Genomic DNA, 20,677 nt, shown 5'->3' on the forward strand with positions numbered 1-20,677 from the left:
TTCCAGTTGATTCATTTCTGGACACTCCAGGATATCTTTTGAAGATTTCTGTCTATAGACAAAGACAGAAATCTTTGTACTTCCGCTATCAGAATTATTTGTATTGGGTCTCCATGGACAGAGAAGAGGATCCCTGAGATTCTCCAATGATTTACCATGGCCATTCAGAATGAATGAATGCATTGCATGACATGGTTTGTGAGCCTAACCACTATGTGGTTAACGGGGCAGATAGTTTTGGAAAACGTGTGTCAGACAACACTGTTAAACATGTTTAAGCATTCTGTTAACCATTTTGTGATTAAGTAGCATGGTTTAGCATGTCGTCTGAATGGGGTCTTTGACAGTGGCCTTAGCTAGACCTACTGGATAATCCTGGATGGAGGAAGTGTGATCTCACGATCTGAATAATGCAAGATCTTGCCCTCATTTACACATAAGGGCTGGCAACCTCTGGAAGAGAGGTGTCGCGCCCACCATTTTTATTTTTATTTTTAAAGGAACAGAGCACACGAAAGCTCATGCATGAAGGTAAGGTTTTGTGGTGTTTTTTTAAAAAAATGATCTCCCCTGCTCCCCCCACTCTACCTCCAATGGGCGCAGCTCATCGGATCCATGCGAGTAATCGTGCAGAGATGGGTAAACCCACGGAAATGGGCCACGCACACCGTGGTCTCGGGCTCAGCCCGAGACCGCAGTAAAAGTGGGGCCAAAGGGTAGGGCTATATCCCAGGGCCAGGGAGGATTGATCCCTGCCTGATCCCGTGATGCCCTGTGCATCATCTGGATGCACAGGGATGATCCCAGGTATCACCCAGGGATATAGCCTGGTCTAGCTAAGGCCAGTATTATTCAAAGTCTACCCTGTAGAAAGCATGCCTTGAGTAGAAGACTAAAGGAAATTACACGTGATCCAGTAGATAGCATGCAATCGAAGTTCAAATCTTCATTCCAACATTTCCTTATTTTATTGATCAATGCGAGGGAAAAAGCCCATGTTCAGAAACTATTAAATTACAAACTTATGTCAAAGATATACTGTACAAGCTTCTGCCTTGCAAAACTTACCATGAAATTTGGCAAAAACTTGTACATATTAAGAGCATGCCACAAATAATAAGTAATTAATTTAAGTAGCCTGGACAGTACCAGCTGATTGGGACAGGCAGGCTAGGAGTTGGGCCAGGCAAGTACTGCACTCTCCTTGTAGAGAGATTAAACAATTAAAGAAATCATTTTGTAGAAATCATTTTGGGTAAATTACAACCAATCCTATACTCTTCCTCACTCCAATATAATTCCTTGTGCCATGGAGATAGTAATAGATTACTTAAAAGATGATCATATGGAAAGGAAGACAGGGCTCCTGCATCCTTAGCAGTTGTGTAGAAAAAGGAATTTAAACAGGTGCTCTTTGTATGCATGCAGCACCTAGTGAGAGTCCCTGTTCATCACAACAGTTAAAGCTGCAGGAGCCCTGCCTAGTGTGACAAGATACAAAAGAGAGCAGGGCTCCTGCAGCTTTAACTGCTGAAATTCTCTCTTCAATAATACTGTTAAAGATACAGGAGCCCTGTCCTCTTTTTCATATGGTCAGCCTATCCTACCCATTACATTAAAGCAGCAGATTTAGAGATCATGAGTGCTGGGCTGAAGACAACAGAATGAAATTTAATAGGGATAAATGCCAAGTTCTGCATTTAGGAAATAGTTACAAGATGGGGGATACTTGGCTCTGCAATACTACGAACGAGAAGGATCTTGGAATTGTTGTAGATCGCAAGCTGAATATGAGCCAACAGTGCGATATGGCTGCAAGAAAGGCAAATGCTATTTTGGGCTGCATTAATAGAAATGTAGCTTCCAAATCACGTGAGGTCCTGGTTCCTCTCTATTCAGCTCAGGTTAGGCCTCATCTAGAGTTTGTGTCCAGTTCTGGGCTCCACAATTCAAGAAGGACGCAGACAAGCTGGAGCGTGTTCAGAGGAGGGCAACCAGGATGATCAGGGGTCTGGAAACAAAGCCCTATGAAGAGAGACTGAAAGAACTGGGCATGTTTAGCCAGGAGAAGAGAAGATTGAGGGGAGACATGATAGCACTCTTCAAATACTTAAAAGGTTGTCACACAGAGGAGGGCCAGGATCTCTTCTTGATCCTCCCAGAGTGCAGGACACGGAATAACGGGCTCAAGTTAAAGGAAGCCAGATTCCGGCTGGACATCAGGAAAAGCTTCCTGACTGTTAGAGCAGTACAACAATGGCATCAGTTACCTAGGGAGGTTGTTGGCTCTCCCACACTAGAGGCCTTCAAGAGGCATCTGGACAAGCATCTGTCAGGGATGCTTTAGGGTGGATTCCTGCATTGAGCAGGGGGTTGGACTCGATGGCCTTGTAGGCCCCTTCCAACTCTGCTATTCTGTGATTCTTTCATTCTATGAATGGGGGCTGCACTAAACCGAAGGACATTGAATGGCCATTGAAATGCATTGGTTCATTCTGAATGGCCATAGGAAATAATTGGAGAATCTCAGGAATCATCTACAAATCAAAATACCTAAAGTGGGTAAACATTTATATTTCATAGAAAACCACACAGTATCAAAATACAAACTAACAAAGTGGTTTTGGGGAACAGTTCTTATGACACTCCCCCAATACAGAGGTTTCTAGGGATCATTTCCAAACACAAAAAGAAAACAGAATACAATAAAGAGAAGGTGACTGCAGGTTCATACAATGCTTTATAGGCACCAGTTTTAAAAGACTCAGATATGAGGAGGAGGGGTTGCCAAAAACTGCCAAAGATTATTTCCATGTTTACATATGGAAATAATCAGCCGACCAGCAACCAACACCAGCCGACCAGCAACCAACAGCAATTTCTCAAGAAACTTTTAATCAATTTTTAAATAATTTTTAATATGTGCCTGGGGAGCTCTGGGGAATATGGGGGTGCCTGCATAACTGTGGTCACGGGTAGGGGGAGGAGGTATGGTGCTGGGGGAGGAACAGGCCAGATGAGGAGAAGAGGGTACAGATTCCTTACAGCTATCCCCTCTTCTAGTCCTTCCCCCAACCAGATGGTTCCTGGCGGCCTTATCAGCTTGCTCTCGGGTCTGGTGGTGCTGCTGCTGAATGCCAGGTCAGTCCAAAACAAAATCTCTCTCATCCATGATCTGATTGTGGATGAGGGGGCTGACCTGGTAAGCATCACTGAAACCTGGGTGGGGGAACTGGGAGGGGTTGCTCTCACCCAGCTCTGCCCTCCTGGGTACTCGGTGCAGCACCAGCACAGACTCGAGGGCCGGGGAGGGGGGGGTTGCCGTGGTCTATAGGAATACAATCTCCCTCTCTAGGCTTCCTGTTCAGTCGAGTGCTGATCTTGAGTGTCTGTACTGTGTGTTGGGTACTCGAGACAGATTAGGGATTCTGCTGGTGTACCGTCCACCCCGCTGCCCCACAGTCTCCCTGCCTGAGCTGACGGAGGTTGTCTCGGACCTGGTGTTGAGAACCCCCAGGATGGTGGTTCTGGGGGATCTCAACTTCCATGCCAAGGCTGCTGTATCTGGAGCGGCTCAGGACTTCATGGCTGCCATGACAACCATGGGGCTGTCTCAACATGTCATCGGCCTAACACACGCAAAGGGACACACGCTTGATCTGGTTTTCTCGACTGGGCAGGAGGATGGTGATCTGGAAGTGGGGGAACTAACATCTACCCCCTTGTCATGGTCGGATCACTTCCTACTGAGGTTTAGACTTGGGCGGTTGACACGATCGCGCCCAAGCGTCCTCTCCCTCTGAGCAGAGCCCGGTCAGCTCCTTGGTATACACCTGAGCTGAGGGCGATGAAGCAAGAGGGGAGACGGCTAGAACGCAGGTGGAGGAAGACTCGTGCTGGGTCTGATCGAACATGGGTTAGAGCTCACTATCGAGCCTACTCTGTGGCGGTGAGGGTGGCAAAGAGACAGTTCTTTTCCACCAGCATTGCGTCTTCTCAGTGTCGTCCGGCGGAGCTTTTCCGAGTGGTTCGCGGCCTGTTACACTCTGGGCCAGGGCGAGAGATGGTGGAACCCTCGGTAGCACGCTGTGATGAGTTTGCACGGCACTTTGAAGATAAAGTCGCTCAGATTTGTCATGAAGTGGACACCACACTTAATGCAGCTCCACTAGTAGAGGTGTTCGGAGCGCCGTCCGGTTCAGTTTTATTGGATGAGTTTCAGTTAGTGAGGCCCAAGGATGTGGACAAGGTGCTTGGCCAAGTCTGGTCGACCACCTGTGTGCTTGACCCTTGCCCCTCGTGGCTCATTACATCAAATAAGGAGGGGATCGCCGGCTGGATCCAGGAGGTTGCAAATGCCTCCTTGAGAGAGGGAGTGGTGCCGGCCTCTTTAAAAGAGGCGGTAATTAGACCACTCCTGAAGAAGCCTAATCTGGACCCGGAGGATGTTAACAACTACAGGCCGGTGGCTAATATCCCTTTCCTGGGCAAGGTGCTTGAGCGGGTGGTTGCAGGACAACTCCAGGCACTCTTGAATGAAACGGATTATCTAGATCCATTTCAATTGGGTTTCAGGCCTGGTTTTGGAACGGAAACTGCCTTGGTCGCCCTGTGGGATGACCTCTGTCGGGAGAGAGACAGGGGGAGTGCGACCCTGTTGGTTCTCCTAGACCTCTCAGCGGCCTTCGATACCATCGACCATGGTATCCTTCTGGATAGGTTGTCTGAGCTGGGAGTTGGAGGTACTGTGTTGCAGTGGTTCCGCTCCTACTTGGATGGCCAATTCCAGAAGGTGGTGCTGGGGGATTATTGCTCTGTGCCGTGGCACCTAAGCCACGGGGTTCCACAGGGCTCTATCTTATCCCCTATGCTGTTTAACATATACATGAAGCCGCTGGGGGAGGTTATCCGGAGATGTGGACTGAGGTGTCATCAATATGCGGATGATACCCAGCTCTACCTTTCCTTTTCATCAAACCCAGGTGAGGCAGTGACTGTTCTGAACCAGTGCCTGGGCACGGTAATGGACTGGATGAGGGCTAATAAACTGAAACTCAATCCAGACAAGACGGAGGTACTGTTAGCGGGTGGTTCTTCTGTCCGGCGAGGTGATGTTTGCCCTGTCCTGGACGGGGTTGCACTCCCCCTAAAGGATCGGGTCTGTAGTTTGGGGGTGCTCTTGGATCCAGAACTGTCACTTGAGGCACAGGTGAACTCAGTGGCAAAGAGCACCTTTTATCAGCTCAGGCTGATATACCAGCTGCGCCCTTATCTGGACAGAGATAGCTTAGCTACAGTTATCCATGCTCTGATAACCTCTTGTTTGGATTACTGCAATGTGTTATACGTGGGGCTGCCTTTGAAAACGGTCCGGAAACTTCAACTGGTGCAAAACAGGGCAGCAAGGTTATTAACAGGGACTGGCCGGCGAGATCACATTACGCCAGTCCTTTTACAACTTCATTGGCTGCCAGTCCAGGTCCGGGCCCAATTCAAAGTGCTGGTATTGACATTTAAAGCCCTAAACAGTTTGGGGCCAGGTTATCTGAAGGAACGCCTCCTCCCATATGTACCTACCCGGACCTTAAGATCATCTACAGGGGCCCTTCTCCGTGAGCCCCTGCCAAAGGAAGTGAGGCAGGTGGCTACTAGGAGGAGGGCTTTCTCCGCTGTGGCACCCCGGTTGTGGAACGAGCTCCCCAGAGAGGTCCGCCTGGCGCCTACACTGTACTGCTTTCGTCGCCAGCTGAAGACCTTTTTATTCACTCAGTATTTTAACACTTAATTTTAACTTAAATTTAAATTTTACTGTTTTAACTCTGTATTTTAATCTTACATCAACTTTGCTGTGTGGTTTTATCCTGGTTGCGCTTTTTATACTGTATTTCGTAATTGTGTTTTAAACTGTTGGGTGTTTTACTGTGGTTTTAATTTTTGTGAACCGCCCAGGGAGCTTCAGCTATTGAGCGGTATAAAAATGTAATAAATAAATAAATAAATAAATAAATATGCTCCCCTCCAGCACCCACACCTTACAACAGGCCTGTATTTCAAAGCGGCCATAGGGAATACATGGGAAAGACACCACAAGCCCTTCAAGAAATAGAGGAAGCTGAAAATACTTGAGGAGGTTCAAATTAGCACCCGAGACATCCTAAGAGATTGTGCTTCATACATGTTGCATCGAAGTAGCCCCCTCCTTGCGCACAGCCATTATATTAGGTGTCTTTCCAAATGGCCATAGGAAAGCATTAGGCTGTGACAGGCAGCCCCACAAAAAAGAAGGGGAGCCCCCAAATGCTTGTGGAGGCTTGAGCTGAGACCCTAAGCAGCTTAAAGGTCTCTGCTGGAGGGATGCTCCATTGGAATGGCCCCACATTGCGCATGACCTCATTAGGTTCCTTTAGCCATCAACATTGTAACGTACTAAAGATATTGCTGTTGGTGAAGAAGCCGGTGGGGCTTTCACAGTGAGGCAGGGGCAATCTGAAGGTGCTTTCTGCTGCTCTTATCCCAGGCAGGTGCAAGGCAGGCAGGAAGAGAGAGTAAACAAAATAGGTTATTATTATTATTTATTTATTTATATAGCGCCATCAATGTACATGGTGCTGTACAGAGTAAAACAATAAAATAGCAAGACCCTGCTGCATAGGCTTACATTCTAATAAAATCATAATAAAACAATAAGGAGGGGAAGAGAATGCACCAAACAGTCACAGGGTAGAGTAAAACTAACAGTATAAAAGTCAGAACAAAATCAAGTTTTAAAAGCTTTAGGAAAAAGAAAAGTTTTTAGCTGAGCTTTAAAAGCTGCGATTGAACTTGTAGTTCTCAAATGTTCTGGAGGAGCGTTCCAGGCGTAAGGGGCAGCAGAAGAAAATGGACGAAGCTGAGCAAGGGAAGTAGAGACCCTTGGGCAGGTGAGAAACATGGCATCAGAGGAGCGAAGAGCATGAGCGGGGCAATAGTGTGAAATGAGAGAGGAAAGATTAACAGTTGGAAAATGTTTTAATGGATTTTGGAAAATGGATTAATGTTGGAAAAACATAAGGAAGGGTGGGAGAGGGAATATCCCAGGAGAATGAAGCAGGAATCTGAGGCCATTTCTACACCAGCCCAGTGTAGAGGGAGGGAAGGGGGAGGATCTTGTGAGATCCTAATCATGAGATCCTCCCCTTAGTCCACATGTGGGTGTGACATCCTGGGAGGAAGAAGGATGTTGTGCCAGCCATTTTTAAAATTCATTCTTTAAGGAGTGGAGCGCATGTGCGGTCCAACGAAAAGTGAGTTTATTTTTTAAAAAATAGCCCTGACCCCTCTCCCAACCACCTCTGATTCCTCCCGGCCCGGTTCCTCCTCTCTACCGCTCCTCCCAACTCATGGGGAGGAGGGAAGAAGCCAGGACAGGTGACGACACCTCCTGTGGTCTCGGGCCAATCCTGAGACTGTGGGAAGAATCAGGTTTTCCCAGAGATTATTTATCCTCGGGAAAACCCATGCTCACCTCCCCATATCCCCTGGAGTTCCTGTGTGTCATTTGGATGCACAGAGACTTGGCTGTGACCAGCCCGCATTTTCGGGCTGGTGTAGAAACGGCCTGGGAAATGGCCATAGCTCAATACGGCGGAGCTCATCCTTTGCGTGCAGAAGGTCCCAGGTTCAGGACCTGGCTGCTTCAGGTTGGGCAAGGAAATAATCCAACCAGAAACCCAGGAGATTGCTGTCAGTCAATGACAACAATACTGGGCTAGATGGACTGATGGTCTAAGTCAGTATAAGGCAGCCTCCAGTGTTCCTATGAGGGCTGTGCTCTGCTCCGTTTTGGGTCACAGAAGCGGTAGTGGAGTGGCCTGCTTTGCCTCTGCCCAAGGCTAATTCGAATTGGGTTGGGTGGCCAGCGGAGTGTTGTGAAGCGGGTCTCTCATTTGCGAAGCAATCTGCTCACTCACGGAGCTCCGCCTGCCATTTTGGATGTTCCCCCCCCCCCCCAGCATTGCATTGGGTGAAGAAATGCCTATAACTTCTTTGTTTTTAAAGCTACATCCCTGAAACTTACTGTGCTTAGAGAATGATGATTGGGAATAACTTGTGTCGATTTTCAGAACTTTTTGTTATGTGGTTTGCTTGTTATTAATTTTTATAGAATGGATAAAGTGGGAGGGGGGAACCTATCCTTTTTTAACGTTCATTGACAGGTTCATCTCCCAATCATGATAAGTGATCAGCCTATGCGAAGCATCCTCCAATCCCTATGTTGGAGGGGGGAATATGCAAAAAGAGATACTTACTAACTTTTATTTCTTTGTCTTTGGATCGGACTTTTTTCAGTTTGCAGTGGATTGGTGAAGCAGTAGCCCCAGCAAACTCACACACACAACCTTATATAACATACAAAGTAAAATAACAGATATAAAATAACAAAGTAAAATAACACAGCACTGCAAGGTACCCACCATAACCTTGGTGAACAACTGAATAGATGTGGTGCAAGTGGATGATGTGCTGTACGGCATGTGGACGTGCCCAGGGCCCACTGTCCTTGAGGGTCATCAGAACCCTCCAAAGGTGAACAGTGGAAGGAAGACAGTGATTTGCATGAGTTGAGGTGTGACGTGGCTTCTCAAAGGCAGGTACCTAGACAGGACCGGCTGAATGACTGGTGGCACAGTCCCCCACTGTCCCACTGGGCACGTCCACTTTCCCCTTACTGGTAATAAAGTCAGACAGCATTTTTGTTCTAATCCTTCTTGTTGTTGTGATTATTAGTATTTGTATTGTTATTGTTATTACAATTATTGGCTGGGCATACCCTGGAGTATGTAAACTGTGACGGAGGTGTGTGTGTGTGTGTGGGGGGTGCATCTTGAAAAACCAACACGTAATAGTACTTTGAAATGAGTGCATGGCATGAAAGAAATTAAGTTTTTAGAAGTATTGCGACCCAAGCGTGGCAACACAAGGTCTGCATGCTTACTCTGTTTAATAATTTTCTATCTTGAAGTTCCCTGTGTTCATTTTTTATGTGGTTACCTGAGAGGAAATTCTGATTTAGGTTTAAATTTAAATATTCCCCAAAATTCAGGGCATGATCAGATTTCCTTCAAAATGGGCATGAATAAGGATCCACGTGAAAGCTCTCATGGTGCCCATTTTGATGATTCTAACTTGAAATCTAAAAAAGTTATAGGCATTTTACATTTTCAATGCAAGTCTATGTGGGAAAACATGGAGCTCCAATCCGGAGCCCTGCCGCAGAGTGAAGTGGACCGTAGGTGCTTCACCCGAAAGTGGAGCGGACCCAATCTGAAAGTTGTGGATTGGGATCCAGAGTGGAAGGGGTGGTCCATGCACAGCCCTAGTTCCGATATTCCTAAAGGAAAACTGGGAGAGAGAAGACAGGGAGCAGAGGTGCTACACATGGCCCCAAGGGGCAGAGGTGAGGATGTAAGGAAGGGTTGTGTTGATGTATTAAGTTGAAATAATCTGCTTTGTTTGATTGCCACATTTCTGTTCTCTGTATCAACTCAAATGGCAGATAGCAAAGCAATATGGAAATATTTACACTGTGTGGCTATGACATCAGCCTGTGATAGGTGTGTCTGGATTCCAAGCCGTGAAAGAAGTGCTGATCAACCATGAAGAAGCATTCTCTGAGCGACTCTCGTCTCCTTTCCTAAAAACTGTAGCAAGAGAAAGGGGTAAGCTGTGAACAGTTTTAAACTTTTTTTTCTAGAGAAAACTTTTGAAAGTTTCAGTCAACTGGAGATATCGTTAGCAGGTGAAATCAGGAAATAGCAATTAAACTATATTTACCAGCTGTTTAGAGGATTGTGACATAAGTGGTAAAATAGAGCATTACCTTCACTCAGAAATCAACAAAGGAGACACTAAATAATGGTGATGAAGGTTCTCAAGGGCAATTCTTGCTGGTTTGAAAGGTATACCTGGAAAAGCCACTGTCAGCAGGTGGAGAGACCATTTGGCAGGAAGGATGGCTTGGGCACCCAACGAGGCCCTGGGGCATCCTTCTCTTCCTCCTCCTTCCTTGCTAGCACCACTGCCACTTCAATAGCATGGATGGGAAGAGGAAAACGAAGTGCCCTTCTTCTTCTCCCACCCTGGCTACCACAACAGCAGGGGGGAGGAGAGTGCCTCCCCCTGGCAGCTGGCCTGTCCCCTGAGCTGCCAATATACACGTAAGGCAGCTCAGTTACTTCTGCAATAGCCAACTTGCACAAATGATCCCCTTAAGGCAGTGATATATGCAATGTTAAAGGGATAAAGGGTGCCCTTATGCTTTTAATGCAGTATATGTAAGCAACTTGGTGATTATGGAAGTAACTGTGTGCATATTGGCAGTTCGGTTAGGGGATGGACGTCTTTCCTGGGCACTGGCCGGATTGTTCCTCAGCTCTCGCGTAATGGCAGTAAGGATGGCTCAGCTAGTGCCCACCACAAACCAGAGAGACGCGGGTCAATGTTTCCCTAGTTGGAAGAAGGCTCAAGGAAGCAGAGCTCAGAACTGGGAAAAAGAAGACTTCCAGTTTGAGAGGACCTTGCTGGCAGAAAGTCTTCCGGCCAGAGATGGTGTCTCAGGAGAGCAGGAAGGTGCGAGATTATGGTGGTGGAGCTTCAAGCAGGCAACTCCAGAAGGCTTTATGCAGAGGTCTGACCAGAGGAGATTTCAAGGAAAGGAATCACCTTAGAAGACAGAAGAAGCAGGAAGAAGAAGAGGAAGACTGCTGTAGAGCCTTGATTTCTGGCTGTCTGGGATTGGGTAGGGTGGAGCTTAGTGGAGAAAACTGAGCTCGCATTAGGCTGGGGAAGACTCTCTAACTTATATTTTAAAAATAACCAAGCGTATTTTAAACAATCTCAGCCTATTATTCATAAATTGTCACATACCCCTGTGTAAATCATTCCTTTGATTTGTATAGTAATTTTCTTAATTTTAGAATATCTCTCTAATTGTAAGTATCAATCACATGCCTACACCATAGAAACTGGGAAGCTGAATTTCTATAAGCAAAAGAGTTTTAGTATTAGTTGAACTTTTTATAAGCACCATTCCATTACTGTGAGATTTACTTTGGAGCTTTATTAAAACTGTGGCTGGGAGTTCCATAGATCCAAGTCTCAAAGTTGTGGAATGGATACGCAAGTTGTTCTGCTGCAGAAGCAAGCACTGTTGTCAGCGGTATCAGTAACTGTTCTAGATGGATTCTGCCTCAGCAATACCGTTCTTAGGTGGTAAAAGAATGGGACGCCTTTTTATGCACGGGCCTGATCTCCAGCAGATGTTGACTTTTCTAGGCTGGCAACCTCATGATTTTAACATGCAGTTTGTGAGTAACAATTTCTCATTGGTTCTTGATGGCTTCAGGTATTATATTTTCAAACGGTCACACCTGGAAGCAGCAGAGACGGTTTGCTGTAGTGACTCTGCGGAAGCTGGGACTGGGGAAGAAAGGCATGGAGCACCAAATAGAAGAGGAGGCCCAGCACCTGGTGGAGACTTTTGCACATGCAAAGGGTATGTAATATCCGCAGATAATGCAGGCACATGTCGAAGTCTGCAGAAATCTTTTTGTGCTCTGTATACTGGAATACGATTTCATTCACTGTACTTGAGTTCAAACACAACAATACATTGGCCAAGATTCTAATTGCCTCCTATCCACAACCATGAAATCCCACTCTGGGTATTAATAAGAGATGTTGGGTTAATCTTAATATGCCTCCATTTTCAGGGCAGCCACTTGACCCTTCCTTGCCCATCACCAATGCAGTCTCCAACGTGATCTGTGCTGTGACATTTGGATACCGGTTTTCTCTTGAAGATGAAAAATTCCAGAAACTGGTTGAAGCCATTGATGTTTGCTTAAAATTTCCAAGCTCCATCTCTTATTTTGTGAGTAGGCTTTTTCTTTCTTACTGACTCAAACAGGTCTCTCTCTTTGAACCCCTTCGAAAATAACATTTTGCCAAAATGCACATGGCATGGAGGGGTGTCGTGCATTTTTTGCAAGGGTGAATTTGCACTAATGCAAATTGGTGCGAATTCTGGAAACGGAGGGTGGGGGAGATTCCATCAAGAAACTGACGATGGAGCTTTAAAAATCCCTGAGATACTGGGGTGTCGGATTTTCAAAAATCCCGCAAAAGTGAGGGGATGCTTGGATTTGCTTGAGGCTTGGCATGAATGTGGATACATGGATAAGCTGTCAAGGTGCTGATTTTGAGGTTTCTAACATTAACAGAAAAAAGTTATGTTAATCTAGGTAAATGTGGACCTAGATTGCATCTGTGAGGCTGCCTATTTGCAAGTTTGTATCTGTAAAACTGTTGGAGTAAATCCCACTTCTAAAAGTAAATGCAAAGGACTCTAGTATAGCTCCTGCAGCCTTAACTTTTGTGATGAAGAGTGAATTCTATGAAGCAGATTACAAACTAGGGGATGCACAGATGCTGTAAAATCCATTATTTCTGTGTTTCGCGGATCCTTAAGTGCCTTTGCTAGCCCCCCGACTCGCTTCTCCTCCACCTGTAATGGAGGCGAAGCCCCCTGATCTGCTTCTGCTTCTCCGAACCGAAGAGAAGTGGATCACAGCCCTAGTTTTCAACCATTTTCCACTGCAAAGGAACATGTTTTTCAGTAGGTCCATAAGAGCGCTCTTCAAAGCCAGACAAGGCTGGTCAGTTTCACCCAAGTGTCTTGTCAGTTTCATGCAAAGTCCTTTGGCTGCTTCTGAATCTCTCTCTGTGTGTATGTATGTGTGTGTCCTTTCCCATCCTACTTTGCCCTGTTTCCCTACCCCCTCCTTGCTCTGCATGGGGGTGGGGCTCCTCCCAATATCATAGACACAGGCTGTGTGTCTCTTCCCTTATTGATTCCTCTTCCTAAAAACATGTGTTGCTCTTGTTCTTATTTGAACGGGAGTTGGTGGAGGAAGGACACAGATCATACTTTTCCTTTGAACATGTGAAGCTGAGTGGGGAATGGCAGGAGACACAAACAGGGGAAAGCAGAGATGGAAACGTTCTCCATGGGGGTGGGGATCCTGCATCTCCCCACCATTTTCTTTTCTTTCTTTTTTTAACAATGGGGGTTCCAGTTTTTATAGGGAGACCCCACATGGGAAAGGATGGCTTAATCCTCTCACTAACTGTGATTTCCTTCTCAATTTCTATGTCATTGGAAGTCTTGGCACTGCATTTGAAGTCTCCTCCTCTGTACACTGGAAGTTGAGATGGCCACTTCCTCTGTCGCTTCGCTTCTGCACCCCACCCACTCACCCTGGGTTCCCCCCCCCTTTTTAAAGTTGTAAAAATTAAGACTGATATCCGAGGGGCTCTAATTTGGAAATGCATCCCTTTTAACTCAATGGGATTTAATTACTGAGTAAGCATGCAAAAGAGTTGACAGCAGTCTTATGTAATGTTCTACTTTGGTGTTCAGTAACAAAAGCAGCAAATCCCAATCCCTCTTGTCAGAGGGGGAGTTGTACCCACTTCAAACAACCAATAAATGGTAGGAGAAGATACAAAGAAGATCTGGGGTGGGGTGGGGATAACATCATATATGAGTGAACCTCAACGGATCTCTGCAACATGCTACAGCAGAGGTGTACAAGTTTTCATATGCTACGTAAGCACTATATAAGCACTATATAACTGAAATGGGATAATTCGACCGTAAACCAGAACAAAAGTGTCTGTGGGATGAACTCATCTTCTCTGGCAACTAAAAGGGAAAAAAGGGAGTGACCCAGTTCAGATGACACGCTAAGCCATGGTGGTTAAGCATTCTTCCCTAAAAAAATATGACTTAACACATCATGTGAGCCATGACTTAGCGTGTCATTTGATCCATTTGATCCATGCCTAACCATGGTGGCTACATAACTATGGTTCAGACTAGGGCTGTGCTCCGCTCCGTTTTGGGTCATAGAAGCGGAATCGGAGCGCCCTGATTTGCCTCCGTTAAAGGTGGAGGCAAAGCAAGTCCAGGGCGGGGTGAAGCATCATGAAGCAGATCGCCCACTCGCGGAACGATCCACTTGTCAGGAAGCTCCACCAGCCATTTTGGAATTTTTTCCCCCATAGGATTGCATTGCCCAAACTAAGCATGTATAACTTCTTTGTTTTTCAAGCTACATCCTTGAAACTTACTGTGCTTAGAGAGTGATAATTGGGGGTCATTTGTGTAAATTTTCAGAAGTTTTCATCTTGCGGCTTGCTTGCTATTAATTTTTTTAGAATGGGTAAAAGTGGGAGGGGTAACTTTTTTGAAGCGATGAAAGGCAGATTCAACTCCCAATCATGATGATAAGTGATCACCTGATGTGAAGCATCCTCCAATCCCAATGTTGGAGAGGTGACTAAGCCAGAGCCACCAAGAGTCAGTTTTTCCTTTCTCTCTCTTTGTGGGTTGGAGTTCGTGGAGAGAGGAGGCTAGTTAGTTCTGTGCAGTAGCTGCATTTGTTTGGAGGAGATAGGATTTAGCTTGGGGTGGGTGTGTTTGTTTCTGGCTTCTTGCTTAGCTTTCCTGTGCTCTGTGCTTTGCCTTAGTTTGATTTATATAAATTTATAATTGTTCATTTTTGGAGTGTTTGTTTGTTTCCCAACCCCCCCACCCCTTCCCCCTCTGTTTTAAACCCTGTGTTCTGTGATTGTGTTTGTATTCATTTTCTTTATTTCTTCTATATAAAAAAGATTTAAAAAAGAAAATTAGCTCAAAAAATTCTATCCTCTCTTTCTCTCTCTCTTTCTCTCTCTTACTCTGTGTGGGTGTGTTTGTTTGGACTGTGTGTGATTGTGTGAGTGTGTTTGCTGTGCACTGCTTGTTAAGTGCAAAAAAAATAAATAAAGTTTGACCATTCAAATAAAGTTTTGGCAAAGCACAACACACTTTTGCCATTCCCCCCAATGATAAATACATATTATTATTATTATTATTATTATTATTATTATTATTATTATTATTACTACTACTACTACTACTACTATTATATTATTATTATTATTATTATAATCATGAGAAGAGGGAGCAGGCACACATCTGTGGCTGGGTGTGCTGAAAGCAGTGGTGGTAAAGGGAAGGCTGGCACCAGTAAGCAGGCAGCTTCTCCTGCTGTGAAAATCAAACGTGCAAGTCCTTGGCTGGGTGCTGCTCAGCAACAGAAGCAGGAGAAGAAGCAGGCAGATGCGGGCGCTTCTCCAACTTGCACCCGGCGTTCCCACCTGTGCCCGCCTGTCTGCCTGCCTGCCTCCTCTGCCTGGGACTTACTCCCCCAGAGATCTATGGCTTACCTGTGCAATGTACTAGCTCCTTAATGCCCTCCAGCCCACCTCTTTGCCTGTCTCTCGGCCTCCCTGTCTGTGCCCGCTTTATGGGGTAGCAGGATCTGCTGGGACTAACTTCCGCAGAGCTCTATGGCTTAGTCGTTGTCCATCTTGTAGCACATCTCTGCCTGCCTCTCTGCCCTCCTGGTGCCTGGGAGATGTAGATTGGCTGTGTGGGTCAACCCCACAAGCCCATGGCATGCTTACTCCAAGCGCTTCAGGGGCATAGCTGCCTGCTGCCTCTCCTCCTCTGTGCCCACCTCACAGGGCCGGTTTGTGCATGTCTTTTAAATCTCTTCCATGTCTTCTCTTGTATTCATTTCTCTCAGCCAATCTTTTAATCTCATTTTATTTTTCTCTATTAATAATTTACTTAATCTGCCCTTCAGTTCCTCCAGGAAATTCTTTAACATTATTACCGGTGACAAAGGGGAGCTGATCGGAAGATAAAAAATTAACTTGGTTAGAGTATAGGCAATTAGAACAGTGGATTAAAAGTGGGTAAGAGAAAATAGAGATGGTAGAGAATTGACGAAGTTTGAGAAACTAATAGTTAAAAGAGAAAAATGTAAGGGAGGAAGTTCAGCGTTAAAAGGGTTAATGAGTGAAATATATAAAATATTGCTGGAGAAAGGGTCGATGGACAGTTCAGGAAAAATGGTATGGGAGACAGATTTGAATGTACAAATAGGACAACAGAGCTGGGAGGGACTTTGGAAACAAAGAGTGTTGAGAAATATGTCAGTGAGAATAAAAGAGAATTATTTCAAAATGATGTGGAGGTGGTACCTAACCTCAATTAGATTGAATAAGATAAATAATCAGGTTGTGGGGAAAAAGGAACGTATTTACATATGTGGTGGGAATGCAAATATGTACAAAAATTGTGGAAGATGGTGTTTTTGGAGATTGAAGAAATTGTGGGAATGAAGATAGAACGAACACCAAAAGTTGCATTACTGTCACTATTTGAAGATTTAAAATGTAAAAAAGAAATTAAGGAATTGATAACGAATTTGCTGACTGCAGCAAGATTGATTGTAGCTAGGAACTGGAAAATTCAAGGGGATTATTGTATTGAAGAATGGTATGAAGAAGTATGGGATATAGCTATTAATGATAAATTGACTTGTAATATTAAATGGAGAAGAGGTATAGCTAAAACAAATGATTTTGAAGGAATTTGGAAACAGTTCCTTATATTTGTGTTTTTTAAGGGAAGTGGGAAACCACCAGCAGAAGAAAGTATGAGATTTTGGAATCAGGAATGAGATCCCGAGGTGGGGGGTGCACTTATATGTTAAGTTTGATTATGTTATATAGTTAGGATATTATGTATTCAACATTTATTCAACATTTATGTAGTATGTTGTTTTTTTTTATTAATTATAAACATTTATTCAACATGTATGTTGTTGTTGTTGTTGTTGTTGTTGTTGTTGTATTGCAATGATGTATGTTTAATTAATGTGAAAAGCAATAATAAAAAAAGAGGATGTGCATGTCTTGCTTTGACTCAGGGCATTAGTACTTCCTGGTGATGAAAAGGCAGCTGCATTGCTGCTGCATTCATCCTGTTTAGACTTCTTGAAGTTCCTTGTTATTTTTTGAAGTGTTGAAGATTCTTATTTAGGTTTATCTTTAAATATTCCCCACAATTCAGGGCATGTTTGGATTTCCTTTGAAATGGCCATAAATAAGGATCTATTTAGAAGCCCAGTTACCTGTCTGCAGCTTACAAAATCCCATAGATAGATGCATTTCTGAAAATGGGGTGAGGGTTATTTTTAAACTATTTCCCAAAAATAAGGGGATACTCGGATTTCCTTCAAAATGGGCATGAATAACAATCTATTTGGAAGCTCTCATGGTGCCCACTTACAGGTCTGTATCTGTAAAAATCCCTGAGATATTTGCATTTCTATAAATGGGGTGGAGGAATATTTTTAAAGATCCCCCAAAAATCAGGACATGCTTGGATTTCTTTCAAAATGGACATGAATAACGATCTATGTGAAAAATCTCATGGTGCCCATTTTGATGTCTCTAACTTGAAAACTAAGAAGTTATAGGCATTTGACATTTTCAATTCAAGTCAGTGTGGGAGGGAAACATGGAGCTCTGATCCGGATTTGGAGCCCTTCTGTGGAGTGGAGCATACCATAAGTGGATTAATGTGGAGCGGACCCAATCAGGAAGTTGTGGATCGGGATCCAGAGCAGATCTGGGGGTCCGTGCACAGCCCTAGTTCAAACACGCTCACTAACCCTTTGCTGCAAAAGTGTTTGCTGTTAAAGTAAGTTACCCCCTCCTCTATATGTATCAGTGAATCCTTTCGCTTCTCCATCCCAGAATCTAGTGATTGTGGGTTTCAGAAGAAGTTGCTAATTCCAGCTTTTCAGTAAATGAGAATGCAATTAATATGTCAGGCTTCAGGAATATTCCAGAGGATGATACTGAAGTGCTAATCCAAAGGGGTTGGCTTGTTTTACCCAGCCTCCTCCTTGACGATGTCAAGATTTTGCTTATTTTCCCTCTAGTTGTATGAAATATTCCCATGGATCATGAAGCATCTTCCAGGACCTCACAAAAAATCCATTGCTGCCTTTGAATTGGTGCTTTCATTTGCAAGGGAGGAGACAGTGAAGCACAAGGAGCAACAGTCATTTCATGAGCCACGGGATTTCATAGATTTCTATCTACTTCAGATGGAGAAAGTAAGTCTATACTGTACTTAAAAACTATTCATCCAAGTTCTCTTTGTATCCATATTCCTCCTTTGAATATGACTCATGTAAAGTATAATTCCATTTCCTGTTATGGCTGGATAACAATATCTCACGAGTCACTAGTAATTTCTTCTGTGCCTCAGATAATCTTTTCATTCAGTTGCCCTCCTGAAAGTCACCCATTTTAAAATCAGGTACTACCTTGGGTTATAATCCATACACGAGTGTGTCCACTGAAATATCTATAAGAAAAAGAAAAGCAGATATTGTCATAACTCCCAAAATAATAGGTTTGCTGTTGCTGGGTGGAGACCTTTGTACCAAGTCTTTGCTTCGATTCTAAAAAAATAACTCTGGATTAGGGCCCATTCCACACAAAAATACACATTGAGAAAACTGAAAAGATCAATCCTTTTAACCCTCCTGATTGTGCGAAATGATTTCTTGATTATATTTTAATTCCACATTACTCCATGAAGCTTATGTACGTGCTCATAGTTCCCACTTATTCATTTTATTATTTTTATTTATGCGTTATATTAATATTATTATTATAATTTTATTTGTATCCCACCTTAATTCAAACAGTATAGAACAATAAATAACTTCCACTGCTAAAAATGTATTAAATCATTAAAAAATACATATCATAGTTAAAAAATGCAATAAAACAAATACAACTTTGTGCAGCTTTCGGCAAATACAGCCCTCAAATGCTTTGATAAAAGCAGCATTTTAACTTGGTGCTGAAATAAAAGCAGTGTTTGCACCAGTTGAGTCTACAATGGGAGGGCATTCCTCTACCCGGATGCCACAACAGAGAAGACCCTCTCCCATATCCCACCATGACAGATGCCTCACAAAGCTAGGATGCAGAGGAGGGCTCCTCCAATGGATCTCAAATCTCTAGCAGGCTCTTCATGTGGACTGGCTTAAGATCACCCATGCATCCCCTGAATTTCATAGTTCTTCAGGAATTTGAACCCATCACTCACCTATCTATACCTAACAATTTAGCCATTATGTCACAATGGTTTTGCTGTATACACAGGAAAGTGTGAAAGAACAATTAACACAGATTAGCTGATCATGAAAGTAAACAGTAATATCACAGCAGAGATTAAGTACTGTCGCAGATATTCTGGCATGCCGAAATACCGATGGGATTATTGCTGCCTCCTGTTAGAAAGGCAGCTAGCACAGAAAAAAGGCAAAACAGAACAAGTGTTTACAGTCCCAAACGCATACAAAGGTGAAACAAAAAAGGAGACCATTGCTTTCTTTATTCAAGGAAAGAAAACAGCTTTACTAACAAGAATTGCTTGCTTGGGGTTTGTGAAACTTTGGGGCTATTCCATACACAGTTCCTCTATTATCTCTCCATGTAGAAAAGCACTCTTCTTGTCCAGGTGCATCTTTTTGGAGGCTGCTCAATTTATGACTGTTCTGATGGCACTGTATTTCACAGTGGGGGGAAAAGTTTCATCAAAGTCTTCTCCACTCTCCAGTAGACATCTTTGCCCACTAGTCTCGCCTTGTAGAGTTCTATTTCAGCTTCTGCCCCTTGCTTTACCTTAAAGACCCATTTGCATCCTATGTCTTTCTTGCCTGCTGGTAGTTTGGTTAGCCTCCACGCCATGGTGACTGGTGGCCAATCAGTGTCTGAGCCAAGGGCATCATTGGACATGGAGCAAGGGGTTCACTGGAGGTGGAACAGTCTACGATTCGCCAACAGCCAACAACCCTTACACAGAAAGGAAGCACTCAGGCACATGAACTTCAAGTTTATGTGTGCAAATGAGGAATGGGTAAATCACACAGCCATACGAAAGCACTCCTTTAGATCCATGTTCTCTTGTTACAGCAGAGAACCAAGTGACTTTATGTTCACAAGAGCACAGGAGGATGGGAGGGAAGTCCCAAAAACACACAAAATGCCACTACTAATGGTAATATCCTCAGAGCCACACAGCGAGGGCTGTCTCTGTGCCATGATGGGCCCCAGGACTAGCCACTGGTAGTGAGTCTTCGGCCTTAGCTAGACCTAAGGTTTATCCCAGGATCATCCCGGGTTCATCCCTGCCTGCTGCCGGGATCCCCTGTGTGTCATTTAGATGCACAGGGATGACTCTGGGACGATGCCGGAATAAAACTTAGGTCTAGCTAAGGCCATCTACTCTGGCCCAACACTAAACTTGCATGTGACATTTGTGTAAGGACACACTATGGTCAAAGTACATTAACAATGCAAGAACATTTTTCACTACATATTTTAATGGAAACCATTTCCCATATTTTCCTGGAAGCTAAAGCCTTATGTCACTTCCATGGTAAAAAAAACTCAAAAAGAAGCACAGGCCAGATCTACACCAAGCAGGACATGGCACATCGAAAACATTTTGAAAACTGTATATGGAGTGTTTCCTGGGCTCAAACAGTTCTCACTACTGTTAAAAACTGTTCTAAAGCAGTAGTGCAGATTTTGCCACAGTATAAAGCACACAGATACAGAAAAAATAAACACACACAGTAAAGAGTTCTCTTATACACACACGCACACATATACACACACTCACACTTAAGAAAGAGATATAGGGTGATTC

The 20,677-nt window shown here is 44.1% G+C and overlaps 1 pseudogene; it reads left to right on the forward strand.

Moving 5' to 3' along the window:
* The first annotated feature begins 8,511 nt into the window (after positions 1-8,511).
* Positions 8,512-20,677, forward strand: part of LOC134402394 (cytochrome P450 2J5-like) — a 183,838-nt pseudogene continuing 171,672 nt past the window's right edge.

The sequence above is a fragment of the Elgaria multicarinata genome, chromosome 8 (genome assembly GCF_023053635.1).
Source record: "Elgaria multicarinata webbii isolate HBS135686 ecotype San Diego chromosome 8, rElgMul1.1.pri, whole genome shotgun sequence".
NCBI lineage: Eukaryota > Metazoa > Chordata > Lepidosauria > Squamata > Anguidae > Elgaria > Elgaria multicarinata.